This window comes from Sciurus carolinensis, chromosome 13 (genome assembly GCF_902686445.1).
Source record: "Sciurus carolinensis chromosome 13, mSciCar1.2, whole genome shotgun sequence".
In the NCBI taxonomy this organism is placed as follows: Eukaryota; Metazoa; Chordata; class Mammalia; order Rodentia; family Sciuridae; genus Sciurus; species Sciurus carolinensis.
In genome coordinates this window covers 9,709,718-9,723,794 of record NC_062225.1, presented here as the reverse complement: position 1 = coordinate 9,723,794, position 14,077 = coordinate 9,709,718, and positions in this window count along the sequence as shown.

The window sequence follows — 14,077 nt, the reverse complement described above, 5'->3', positions numbered from 1 at the left end:
CATTATTTTAAAAACCCTTTTATTTTTCTCCTATTAAATTGTTTTGGCACACTTGTTAAAATTCAATTGACTACATGAGTGTGTCTAATTGTGTCCCACTGATCTATTTGTTCATCATGATGTTAATATCACACTGACTTAATCTATGTAGCTTTACAGAAAGTTTTGAAATCAGTATGAGTCCTCCAATGTTACTCATTTTTTAAGAATTTGACTATTCTAATCCCTTTATCTAGAATCAATTTATAAATTCTAGAGTGAAGTTTAAGGGATTTTGATTGAGATTGAGTTAAATTTATAGACTTAAAATGCAGAGAATAGACGTTTATCCATAATGAATTTTCCAAATTCATGAGCATGAACTATTTCTCCATTAAAGTAATAATTTACTTACAAAATTAGAGTGTTTTAGCAAGATTTCTGTGTAGAGGTCTTATATGTCTTCTGTTAAATTGTCTAAAGTACTTTCTATTTTTTGGTGGAACTTAGTAGAGAAATAAAATGGAACATATGAAGAAAATAAAATTGTATAAAAATTTTTACTAAAATTGGTTTTTGTATGGTAGCCTTATATGTTATGATCTTGTTAAATTTATTGGTTACTTCTAGTCATTGTTTTGTGATTCTCAAGGGATTTTCCTACGTGAGCAGTCACATCATCTGTGATTCACATTGGTTTCATAGTTCCTTTTCAGTCTTGGTTTCTCATTTCTTTTTTCTCACCCCCCTACACATGAGCGAGGTCTTATAGCACATGGTAGCTTGTTTCTGAGCATTCAATATTTCACTTCTAAATAAAATAAATAGCTATAGGATTTTTCTAGATCACATTTATAAATTTAAGGAAGTTCTTTTCTGTTTTAGTTTGCTGAGAATTTTTATAATGAATTGTGTTGGACATTGTTAGCTGCTTTTCTTTTTTTCTTTTTTCTTTTTTTTTTTTTTTTTTTTTGGTCTCTATTAGGATGACTATTGGATTGCTCTCTACTTCCTTGTAATATGATAAATTTATGCTGATTGACTTTCTTGTGTTAATTACAAATATCCATTTAAGCATGTTAATTTTCTTTTTATGTATTACTAAATTTGATTCTCTTGTTGATGAATTTTGCATCTATATTCATAAGGAATATTGGTCTGAAAGTTTCTTTTCATGTAATCATATGTCAGATTTTCTTATTGGTGTTATAATAGCCCATAAAAGAGTTGGGAAGTCTTTCTTCTTCCATATTCTAAAACATTTTGTAAGATAAACAACATTTTTCATTAATGGTGTGATAGAATTCCTAAGTAAAATTATCTGAGACTGGAGAGGATTTTTCAGGGGAACGTTTGTTTGTTTTGTCTTTTGTTTTTGTGAGCAAGTGTTTTTCATTTTGTTTGTTTGTTGTTTTTTTGGGGTACTAGAGATTGCACTCAGGGGCACTTGACCACTGAGCCACATCCCCAGCCCTATTTTGTATTTTATTTAGAGACAGGGTCCCACTGAGTTGCTTAGCACCTCACTTTTGCTGAGGCTGGCTTTGAACTCACAATCCTCCTGCCTCAGCCTCCAGAGCCACTGGGATTACAGGCATGTGCCACCGCATCTGGGTGCTAGTTTTTGATTATGAGTTCAAGTACTTGACTTATTAAATTAATAGTTATAGCAACATTCAGAGTTTTATATATCAGTTAAGTTCCATTTTTCAAGGAATTTGACCATTTCATACAAGTTATCAAGTTTATTGGCATAGTCATTTATAATATTCCCTTATTGTCCTTGCAATGCACACAGTCTGTGAGGATAGAATGCCTGCTATTCATAATTGTGCTTTGTATCATTTTCTTATGGTTAGTGTTGCTAGGGGATGACCAATATTACTAAATTTTTAAAGGAACTAATTCATGACTTACTCTCACTATCATATTAATCTTTTCTGCTTCATTGATTTCTGCTTCCATCTTTGTCATTTCCTTCCTTACCCTGACTCTGACTTTAATCTGCTCTCCTTGTTCTGCTTTGTTAAGTGCAAGCTTAGAGAGTTGATATTGGGTCTCTCTTCTTTTCTAATGCTATCGACATCTAGGCTATGCATTTCCCTTTAAGCACTGCATTAGCTGCTTCCCCATAACTCACTCTCTCATAATTTCATCATTATTTAGTTTAAAGCATTTTCTAATTCCCCTTGTGATTTCTTTGACACATGGGTTATATAGAAATGTGTCATCTAATTTCCAAGTACTTGGGACTTTTCATCTTCATATTTCTAATTTAATTCTGCTGTGAAAATAATTTTGACCTTGAGAAATTTCAGTGGCCTTGATTTATAGCACAGCATATTTCATGAGAATTCTGTGTGCAACTAAAAGAGAATGTATGCTCTGTGGTTGTCAATTTAATCAATGCTGACCGGGCTCAAATTTGCTACCTTTGTACTGATTTTGCCTAGTTTTATTAGTTTCCGAAAGGAGGTTAAAATCTCCAAATAGAGTCAAACATTTCCTATTTCCCCTTTCTCCATATATATTTTGGCAGTACGTTATCAAATGTATAAATAGGTATAAAATACACCCTTTCATCTCTGGTAGTACTCCATGTTGAGGTCTTCCTCTACTATTGTTTTTTCTGGTACCAGGGATTGAACCCAGAGGCACTTAACCAACAAGCCACATCCTCAGCCCTTTTTAATATTTTATTTAGAGACAGGGTGGTGCTGAGTTGCTCAGCACCTAACTAAATTGTTGAGGCTGGCTTTGAACTTGAAATCTTCCCACCTCAGGCTCCAGAGCCGCTGGGATTTCACCTGCTATTTTTAGAGCTACACAGCTGCCTTCTGCCTGTCACTTGCGTGGCATATCTTCTTCCAGATTGTTCTTTCATCTTATTGATTCCTGTAGTGTATACCATAGAGCCACACCTTGCTTTTATCCAGGCTGACCATCTCTGGTGTTTAGAGTGTTGGTTTAATTAGATTAAATTTAATCAGTTACATGGTAGTATTTAAATTTTTCATTTTGCTCTTTATGTTTCTTTATCCCATGTGATCTTTTGTTTCTCCATCCTTGTCCCCTCCCCCTGCCATTTCTTTTTCTTTTTTTTTTTGTTTAATAAAATTTTATCATCCTAGTTTTTAATTTCTCTGTCAGTTTTTAAATTATGTCTCCCTCTATTGGGTTTTAGTATTTCCTTTAGAAAACTCAATATACATCCTTAGCTTATCATATTCTGCGTAGATTTTCTTAAAAAGCCATAGTGTAATTCCACGTGCCCCTCCTCTGTGCCTGTGCTCTCATGTATTCTGCATCAACATGCAATAAAGACCTCACAACACAGTGCTATGAATTTTGTTTTATACAGTTTTCTTTTAAAGAAGTCAAGAGGGGCCGGGTTCAGTGGTGCACATCTATAAAACCAGCAGCTCCAGACGCTGAGGCAGGAGGACTGTGAGTTCAAAGCCAGCCTCAGTAACTTAGTGAGGCCCTAAGCCACTCAGAAGACCCTGACTCTAAACAAATTATAAAAAAGGGTGGGGACGTGGCTCAGTGGTCAAGTGCCCTTGGGATCAACTCCCAGTACCAAAAAAAAAAAAAAACCAAAAAAAAAAGTTAAGAAGGAAAAATGTAGTGTTTGTTGTTGTTGTTGTTGTTTTTTAACATACCAACACATTTGCATTTTGTGCTCCTCTTTCCTTCCTGTAGAAGTAATACCAATTTCATCTGGAATCATCTCCCTCTACACCAAAGGGCTTCTTTTGACTTTTCTTGTAGCAACAAATTCTCTCAGCTTTCATTTATCTGGAAATATTGCTTATGTCATTCTAATGTGTAAAAGATATTCTCTCTGGATTTCGAATATAGAGTTCCCGGTTACCATTTTCTTTTGGCTTTTGAAAGATATTGTTCTGTGGTCTTCTGGCCATTGCTATTTCTGATGAAAAATCACCTGTATGTAAGGCATCTTCGTAGCTGGCTGCTTCCAAGGTTTTCTCTCTGTTTTCGGCTTTCTGTGGTTTGACTACAATGTACCTACCTATGGTTTGTTTGGTTTTTATTATAGTCTGTTTGTTTGTTTAAGTGTTTATTCTGCTCAGTTTTCAACCAGATTCTTGGAACTCTAAGTGGATGTTTTTAATCAAAATTGAGATATTTTCTTCAATAATTTCTTGAAATATTTTTCTGCACCATTTTCTTTCTTCTCTCTCTTTGGAACTCCAATTATGTACGTGTTAGTTGGCTCAATTATGTCCCCCTGTTCACTGCAATTCTGTACATTTCTTTCACCTTTCTTCTTTCTGTTATTTAGATTGGATACTTGCTTTTTATCTGTTTTTTGTTTGACACCAAGTGTATCCATTGGATTTTTCAATTTAGATACTATACTTCTCAGTTCCAGAACTTCCTTTTTGTTTCTTTTTAATTTCCTTTTTCTGCTGAGATTCTCCACCTATTCATTCATGAAGTGCATCTCCCTTAAGTTCCTTGATTATCTTTAGACTGACACCTTCAAAATTCTTTACTGCTAACTTCAGTGTCAGGTTCATCTTGGGCTCACTTCTCATTGACAATTTTTATTCTTGACTATGGTTCACATTTTTCTGTTTCTTCATACACCTAGGATTTTTAAAAGATTTCTTACTAAACACTGTGGATGATGCATTATAGAAAACCTGCATTCTTTACCTTGCTGTTTCATTCTAACAGGCAATTAAATTACTGGTTGATCACCTCGAACTTGCTGAGTCTTGGCTTATGCTGTGTTAGGGTAAGTCTGTTATGGTTTTGCTGTCAGTACTGGAGTGAATCCTTTAGTCCTGGAGCACAATATTTACTAAGGTATGACCTTCCTCAGGGTTCAGTGGAAAGCTCAAGGTCTTTACCAAACCTTTCCAACTTTTCAGGACTCAGAGTCCAAACTCTGTCTCCCTTGAGGAGGTTACCAGCTAACATGGGGTGATTCTTTCAGCCTTCCAGCTGTTGCTTTCTGCCACACTTTGAGATCCTCCTATAAACATGAACAGCTCAGTGGTCAGTTAAGGAGTTGAGGGACATGTATGTGTAAAATTAAGGCTCACCCTCTTGTGGGCCTTTCCTTTCAATTACAGCATAGGGAGACTTGATACCTTAAGCTAATATGCAGCCTGCAAATCCAGCTCTTGGACTGGGAATACTCTTGGGAAGAATCCTTATAAACATGGATCTCTTGGTCTCCCTTTTTGAAACCCAAATCCCTTCCTGTTTCTCCCTGATATTGATTGTTCTCTAATGCCTTCAAATAATTATTTTCTTCAATACCTTATTCAGATTTTAGAGTTGCCATCTGCAGCAATGTTAGTCCACTATGAGTTACTCTACCATTTACCAGATCACTGAAGTTTTACAGCACATCACCATGCCAATGTTCACGGAAGCAATCCTCAAAATACAAAATCACATGTAAAGTATAAAAACAAATCCATCTGAGTACACATTTCAAACACAATTATATAGTTCCAAAATTTAGATTTATATCTTATCATTTTAAAATTAATTCGGATTTTTTAAATAAAATTATCTGAGCATGGAGTCAAAGGTAGACAGATAAAAAGCTAAAGAAAAATGGCTTGAAAGTAGAACAGTAATCACTAGAGATTGGGAAAAGGGTGAGGCGGTGGGGAGAGGGTTGGGTCTGATGGGTGCACACTCTATGCATGTATGGAAATACCCAATGGAGTCCTATTAACATGCATAATTAATGTGTGTTAATTAAAAAGGATACATGAGGATGTTTGCATTTATTTTCTATTACTGCATGATAATTTACCACCAATTGAGTGACTTAATATAATATCCATTTGTTGCTTCACAGATTCTGTAATGGCAAGAATCTGAGTTCAATTCAACCAGGCTCCTTGCTCAGGGTCTCCAAGGCAGGCATCAACGTGTTGGCCAGGCAAGGATTCTCACTGGAGCTCAGGAGCACCTCCTAAGCTGATGTGGACCACTGAAAAAATTTAGTTCCTCAAGGTATAGAACTAATGGCAGCTTTCTTCTTTGGGGCTAGCAATAAAATGTCCCTCTGATGCTTCATATTCTTTTAAAGGACTGATCTGATTAGGTCCAACTCACCCCAGATAATTTCCTTATGATTAACTCAAAGTCAGCTGATTAGTAGCCCCATCAGAGCTCCTGTTCACATTCAGTGTTGGTGGTGGTGGTAGTGGGGGTTACATGCAATTTTATGACCAGGGATGGGAAGCTTGGAAAGCAACAGAACTCTGCTCCACCACAACATTCACTGCGCCGTTGCCTGTGGTAGCAAAACATGAGGAACTACCAAAGTATTAATCACTGGGAGATGATCAAACAAATTATAACAATTTTATACTAAGGATACAAAGTGAAAAGGGTGTTTAGGATATTTTAAGTGAAAAAAAATACACTCACAGATGATTGTGGTTTGTATAATTACATTTGTGTAAAAAAATACATATATGCATGAGATGTGATATACGTCTTGTGCTGTTGTTCACTCTGTGGAGCCCAGAATGATATCTTACATTTCTCCATGACTGAACCAAATTTGGCTCACAAATGCTTAGGTCTGCTAGCAGCAGAAGGCAAACCTGCTTATTTTAAATGTGGGAAATGCACATTTAAATTTAAGTCAAGTCATGAGTCTCCCTCTGCCCTGTTTTCTCCTTTGTTCTCCCTGGTTAACTGCCAACGCTGGAGGCTATATACGCCTAGGTAGCAGAAGCACTGCTCTGCCCTGGCCATCTTTGCTGTTCTGGCCATCACTCCTGGACTTGGTATTGTCCACATTGGTGTCTCTGTCCCCCACGGCCCACCCTACGGCCTCCTTGGGCCCACAGGAAGTGTCCTCCACCCTTCCATTGCTCCCACCAGAGGAAAGAGGCTTCCTAAAGAACTCATGCCCAGACTGAACCTTAGCAGGCGCCATATTGGATATGAACGTCACTCTGAAACTCACAGCCTCCCAAGATACACCAGACAGTAGTCCCCAAGCTTCCCTGGCATTTTCATGGCACCTCCCAACAGTTTTGCCTCAGGACAGGCAGAGTGAGGGGCTTCACAGAGACCCCACTGCCTGCTGCCTAAGAACTTCACCCATCCTGCTCTTATGGCCCTATGGCAAGTCTTAATTTTCTTTTCAGAGCTAAAATGCCCCAATTCTTTCCTGCTCCATGGATTTGGCCATAAATGTAATGGTTTCAGCAATGGAAACAAAGACCACTCTAATGAGAACAAGCAAAAGCTGTTTATTCAGAGCTTGCAGAGCAAAGGAGTCTGCCACCATCTCTTGCATTTTGGCAGAGGCTGAAAAGTAGGAAGAGGAACTTGAGAACTTATAGCAGAGGAAAGGGAAGGAAGTGGATCTGCCTGATTGCAGGCTGTTGGTATGGGGGAGCTGCAGTTAGGCTGACTCCGTTTAGGGGAGCATATCAGAGTTTTTTCCAGCTAGCCCTGAGGTGAAGTGGGAGGGAAAAAATAAGGAAGGCAGCAGGTGTTAACCGATCTTTCTGAGGACTATAGTCTGGCTCTCTGGATTGTTGCCGAGGTAGTGGTCTGAATTTCTATCAGTGGGATCTATAGATAGCAGGGAGATTCCTGGACTGGTTACTGTAGAAGTAAGTTGGCTTCCTCAGCTGATTGGGCAGGTGGTGGGTCAAAGTCCATTTTTATATATGCCCTGGCCATTGTCTGCTTATATATTCAGTCTTTCACGGTCTTTAGCTCTTTATGTCTGAAGGCTTATCTCTCAGAATAAAGGCTGACTGGTGAAAAATCGATCAGCATCAGTCAGAACCCACTTAGGAAAATGGAAACAAACCTAGATCATTTAAACTCAAGGACTGTAATACGGGGGAGTCAGTCATGTGAGTGACAGAAGGATGGAGGCACAAACAGAAGATGCCGAGGTAACAGAATACTAACCTAAGAAACATGGGGGAAGAGGTGGTGTTACCAGGAGATAGAGACAGGGCTCTGGAAGGAGCAACTTTAGTCCCCTGAGGACTCTGAGGCAGGGATGTGACCCAGGACATGAGGGAACATGTCACAGCTTGTCTTGGCATATCTGGGGGACTCAGGAGGTTGTTCCTGGCAGTCAGGTTACTGGCAGTGTTGAGAGAAGCCCACCTCCAGATGTATCTGCGACCGCTGGGAAGGCTGGCATCAAAAAGAAAACGGACGTCTTCTCTCCCTCCTTTCATTTGCCTGCTTCTTCTAGGGCCCTTCCACTGGCAGAAACCAAGTGGAAACCTCATGGAAAGAGGTTCTGGAAAATAGAGATTTTTAAAGTCCCAGCCTCTGAACTACAGAACAGAGGCTGGGCTTGAACTAAGGGGCTTGTGGTAAAGGAAACAGCAATGATGGCCAAGAGGGCAGCTCAGATTGGGGCTGCTGTGACTATATGTGCAAGGAGAGAGGACAAGTCTTCTTTAAATAGCACCAAAACCATCCCGTCACATTAGCATATGCAGATTCACATGATCACACATGATGTGTATAGTGCACATTAACATATGCATGAGTTGGCTGCGCAGGCACAGATTTCCATATTACATAGGAAACGACCAGAAGGAGATGCACATCATGCTAATAGTTTCCTCCTAGGGATGACAGCAAAGGAGACAAGACAGGGATGTGACCCAGTTAATATCAAGCTAAAGCACTTGGGTTTTGGAAGAGTATATTAATACTACAACTTTCAAAAATCCCTGTCCTGAGTAGTGCCTGTTGACGCTCCCTCTGAGATGTGCTGGCACTCACTGTCACAGGTGGCTGCAGGGAGGCATGTGGCAGAAATCCTGGCTTCTGTGATTCAGAGCCAGCCTCTGCCCACGTTCCCCACTGTACCCATCTCAGTGGCAAGAAGGGAGCAAGGAAGATCTCAGGTAGATGTTCTGCACAATGTGCCTGCAGGGATCCTAAGCAGAACCTTCCAGAACATCTGCAGGAACTATGCATCTGCTGATGGTCAGGTGAAACACTGTGAAAAGGGTATATATATATTCTAATTTTGTTTTAAGGAAATGTGGTGTGCATATGAATGTGTAGCAATGAATCCCACTCTTCTGTATAATTATTATTCTCAAATAAAAAGGAAAAAAAAGAAAATGTTGTGGGAATTATGATTTTTTTTCTTTTGGTTTCCCTCATTTTCCAACTTTTCCCATTCCTATCCTCTTTCTTCTAGCCATCATAACCTCCCCCAGTATTTTTATTTTGTGCCTCTGAGTGAACTTAAGATCCATGAAATATACAGCTGGAGAAGTGAGACTCCTTTTTTTATAAATGCATATTTATTTATAAGTGCTTATTCCTGGGTGTCAACCAGACTCCATAAAGGAAGGGTAACCTGCGCTGCAAATGTCCCGAGCGAATACAAGGACGATGCCCTGTCCAATGACCAGTCTTTGTAAAAACTACTTCAGAGAGAAAAAAAAATCTAATTCAGGGGGTTACCATGATCTATTCCAACACATGGCCAGCACCAATTTAAGAGGGACTACACTATGTTGGTTCCACTGCTATGGGGCACTTTTATTAAAAAAAAAAAAAGAAAGAGGATATTTAATGTATTTTTGCCCCCAAATTTATGTCTTGGTCCATCTATTTGTGCTCCCTAAAGACATTACTGGGTTGGAGGCGTAGCTCAGTGATGGAGTGCTCGCCTAGCATGTGTAAGGCCCTGGGTTCAACTGTAGCACTGCACAACATAAAACAAAATAAATAATATATAATATAATATAATATTATTTTTAAAAAGAAATTGCCCAGCTGGTTTATGGTAGCTAGTGTTCCCTTGGTCATATGGACCTTTCCAGGACGGGTTCACGGTCTCCACAGGTCAGGTAGGGCAGCGGATCTAGAGACGGGCAGCGAGGAGGGGAAACTGCACATAACAAAGCCTTCACAAGATGTCATCACCTGTCAGCTGCACTCCCGTGCTGCTTCCCCTCTCCTTGGGTTCACAGGAGTCGATCTTCTAAATTAGAGCTTTTTATTCTGCAGCTGATTCTCTCCTTTCACCCCAGATGGAAGTCATATCCCTGGATTGCATTGCTGAATTATGACTGCTTTCATCTCTGCTCTCCATGATGGCAGATGCGCAGATCTGTAATTTTCCTTGAAGGTGACGTGGAGGTACCATCGTCCATCCCCATGGAAGCATGAAGCACTATTGTTTAGCACGGTCTGTATGCATGTGGCCTGCTGGGCCGTAAGGAGACCTAGCAGGACCACATTGTAGCTCAAGGCAGTTTCCATTCGTAGTGGCTCTAGTGAGAGGCAACAAAGATTTTAGCAGAGGGGCTGTGTGGGTGAAGTCTAACACGGTCGGGCATGACTTAATGGCAGGGATACATTTCAATAAATGCATGATTCATCATCGTCTGAATGAGACAGAGTGCACTTACATGAACTGAGATGGGAGGGGTCAATCATTTGGCACGGCCCCTTAATGCAATCAGGAGATACCATAAGAATAAGAATGAGGCTGCCGCTTAAGGTAACACAGCAAACCCATTTCCCAGTAAACACTTTTTATAAGGAAACGAGTACATGCTAAAATAGCCTTATCATTATCAATTATTACGAGCTCCGCATAATTGTATTGCTCTACTTTCATATGGCAGGTGGCAGAGTTTGGTTACCCGAGTGTCACTATAAACATGAGGAATGCATTGTGCCAGGACACTAGACGGCTGTGACGTCACCAGGCAATAAGCATCTTTCAGCCCCATTGTATTTTAGGGATCACAGAACATCGTTAACTGAAATGTCCTTATGTGGCACATGAGTGATCTGTCTGCCCTTGGTTTCAATTCTGATCATTTTGCTGATCAGTTGCTAATGAGGAAGCCCCATGCCAAGAGTTTCATGGCAACTTTTCATTGATAAGACTGCACAATTGGCCAGGGAGCATCACAGAGGGCCTACTATGTGCCTAGCTCCATGTGAAACCTTCACTCAAGGATACAGGACTTAGAAACTCCAAGTCTGCCAGGCAGGGCTCCGTGGGAGGCCTCTGGATGTTGCAGCCTTCTGGCTCTGTACTTATGCGATGGGGGGAAGCCCCGTAAGCTGATCTGGCCATCCAGCATCAGGCACCAGGCTGCACGGACGTCTAGCCACCGCTGGAATGAAGGAAGGCTTGGTTACCAGTATGGACCCTACTTTTTTCTTCTCTTTTCTTCTTTTTGAGAACTCTTGTTTTTTATAGATTCCATTTAAAAGTTCTAGTCTGCTCCATCCTATCTCTAATCACTGAAGAACTAACATGCCACCATGTTTTGTTATAATGGCTGCCTTGGTTTCCTGCAAACTACAATATATCACTGTCGATTTTCCAACCAGTGGGAAAATACCCGTGTATTGATTGGAAAAGACTCTGGTTTCATATGAAAGAAGTGGAGCAGGAACAAGGAGCTGAGTCCGGTAGATACTGTTTTCAGGGTTGCCGTCACTCTGAGAAGGGCAGGTTCTGGAAGCTCTGAAAACGGAACCTGCCAGTCCCTCCATTCTTGGGATATCGGGCTGGTGCGTATCCTTTCTAACAGCAGATGTATTTTCTGAGCCCATGTGTCGCTCCCCAGCTGTTGGTCAGGTTCCTGGCCACTGTGGATGGAGGAGCCCTGAGCACAGAGCAGGGAGTCAATGCTGTCTCGGGGACTTGCAGCCCCTCAGACCCACAGCCGCTTCTGTGGTACAACCTCTCCCTGGACAGATAATCCAGGCACTGCCTGGCACTTCCTTTGTAAAGATTCTCCACTCGCTGTCCTGCAGATTTGGTTAGCTCAAAGGTAATGGGTGTCCTGCCATTCATTCTTTTGAAATCTTGATTCCTTGCTAAGGAAGAGAAAAGCGTTGAGCCAAATGTGGCCTGTGACTCTTGAACACTTTTCTAGGATCCTTGATTTCATGACTTAGAAACCTGAAGCCAGTCTTGCTTCTCTTTTGGAGTGGGGGGTTTCCTAGCAAGACCCTCAGAAAGTAGTCTAGGGCCAGTAATTTTTCTGAAAGGAAAGGAGAGATGTCCCCAAAGAGAAGGGAAGGATAGGACAGAGAAGGAACTAACTAAGGGTAAGCACTAGGAAGTGAATGTGTGACCCCCGAGCTTCAAATGTGGGAGCCCTGACCCTCCAGGTTTGGCATTAGGAGATGGGGTCTTTGGGAGGTGAGGAGGTGTTTGGGTGGAGCCCCTAGAGTAAGATTAGTGCCCATATTATACAGACATGACACAACAGTGCTTGCTTCTCTCTGTTCCAGATAAGAACAGAGCAGCAAGGTGCCAACTTTAAACCAAAAAAATGGGCTGTCTCCAGGAACCAACTCAGCCAGCACCACGGACTTTCCAGCATCCATAACTGGTGAGAAATGAATATGTGCTATTTAAGACTGCCAGTCTATGGTATTTCGTTATAACAGTCCCAGCTGACTAAGGGAATGCTATTAAGAACTTTCCCTTGAAGGCAACTGGTGCTCAATCCATCTGGGGAAGCCCTGAGAGACCTTCTGGAATACGTGCCTTCCATGGAGAGAAGGAGCTGTAGCATATATTTATCAACTCAGTCACTGGAGATGGGCAAGGTGTTCATTTTCTGGCCCTTCCAGCTTGACAGGGCTCTGGAGTTCAGAGAAATGTCCTCAGGCTAAGTGCCATAGTTTGCCTCGTGAGTACCCACCAAAGGCCCGTTGTTCAAGGCTTGGTCTCCAGGGTGGTACAGCCGGGGCAGGATGGAACCTTTCAGATGTGAAGCCTAGTGGGAAGGCTTTAGGTCACTGGAGATGTGCTCTTGGAGAAGACCAGGGGACTCTGGCTCCATTTTCTTTTCTATGATAGAAGATAGCCAAGAGTGATGAGAGAGGGCACAGAAAATTTAAAGGCACAAAGGAGAAAACACCAGCAGGATGAAATGACTTCATTCAACTGATTAAGGCAGTGGTTTGTGCAATAACAAATAAGTCCTTCACAACACGATGCCACATCACGGCACTCAGGTGACCACGTTACAATAGTTATCTGGGAAGTTATACTGCATACACCGTAAGCTGCTTACGTGATAAAGGCAACAGACAAATAGGTAAATACACGGAAGAATACAACCCCCAGTCATTCCCCTGTTGTTCTATACCATGCTTATCACTAGCTTCTTCTATCAAATACCAATAAAGGGGAACCACCATTTGACCCAGTTATCCCACTCCTAGGTTTATACCAAAGGACTTAAAATCAGCATATTATAGTGACGCAGCCACATCAATGTTTATAGAGCTCAACTGACAATAACTAAACTATGGAACCAACCTAGGTGCCCTTCAACAAATGAATGGATAAAGAAAACATGATATATATATATATATATATATACACACACAATGGAATATTACTCATCCTTAAATAAGAATGAAATTATGGCATGTACTGGGAAATTGGAGTTGGAGAATATCATGCTAAGTGAAATAACCAAACCCAAAGAATCAAAGACCAGATGTTTTCTCTGATATGTAAATGCTGATTCACAATAAGGGTGGGAGTGCTAGGGAAGAATGGAGTTACTTATATTAGGTAGAGGGGAGTGAATGGAGGGCCAGGGATATGGGGGTAGGAAGGACAGTAGAGTAAAACAGATAGTATTACCTCATGTACATGTATGACTGCATAATTGACATGATCCCACAATATGTATAATCAGAAAAATGAGAAATTATACTCCATTCATGTATGGTTTATCAAAATGTCTAAATGCATTCTAGGGTCATGTACAACTAATTAGAATAAATTAAAAATTTCAAAAAAAAACAATAAAGGAAAGTTAAAAATAAAAAGTCTACCTGTCTCCAGACACGAAGGGTTATCTGTGTTGCAACCATTTAAAAAACACAAAAATAAAACTCAAAATTCCAATAAGTAATGCAAAGTCTAGATATATGGTATCATCCGAGCATATATTAGCAGGAATGAGCCCAGCCAGGGAGGTTAGGCAAGACTTCCCAAAGGAAGTGAGGATGCAGCTAAGATTAGAAGGAAGAGTAGGAGGAACCTGGGTAAAAATGGAGGGAGGGGCCTCTAGGAAGAGTGAACATTCCA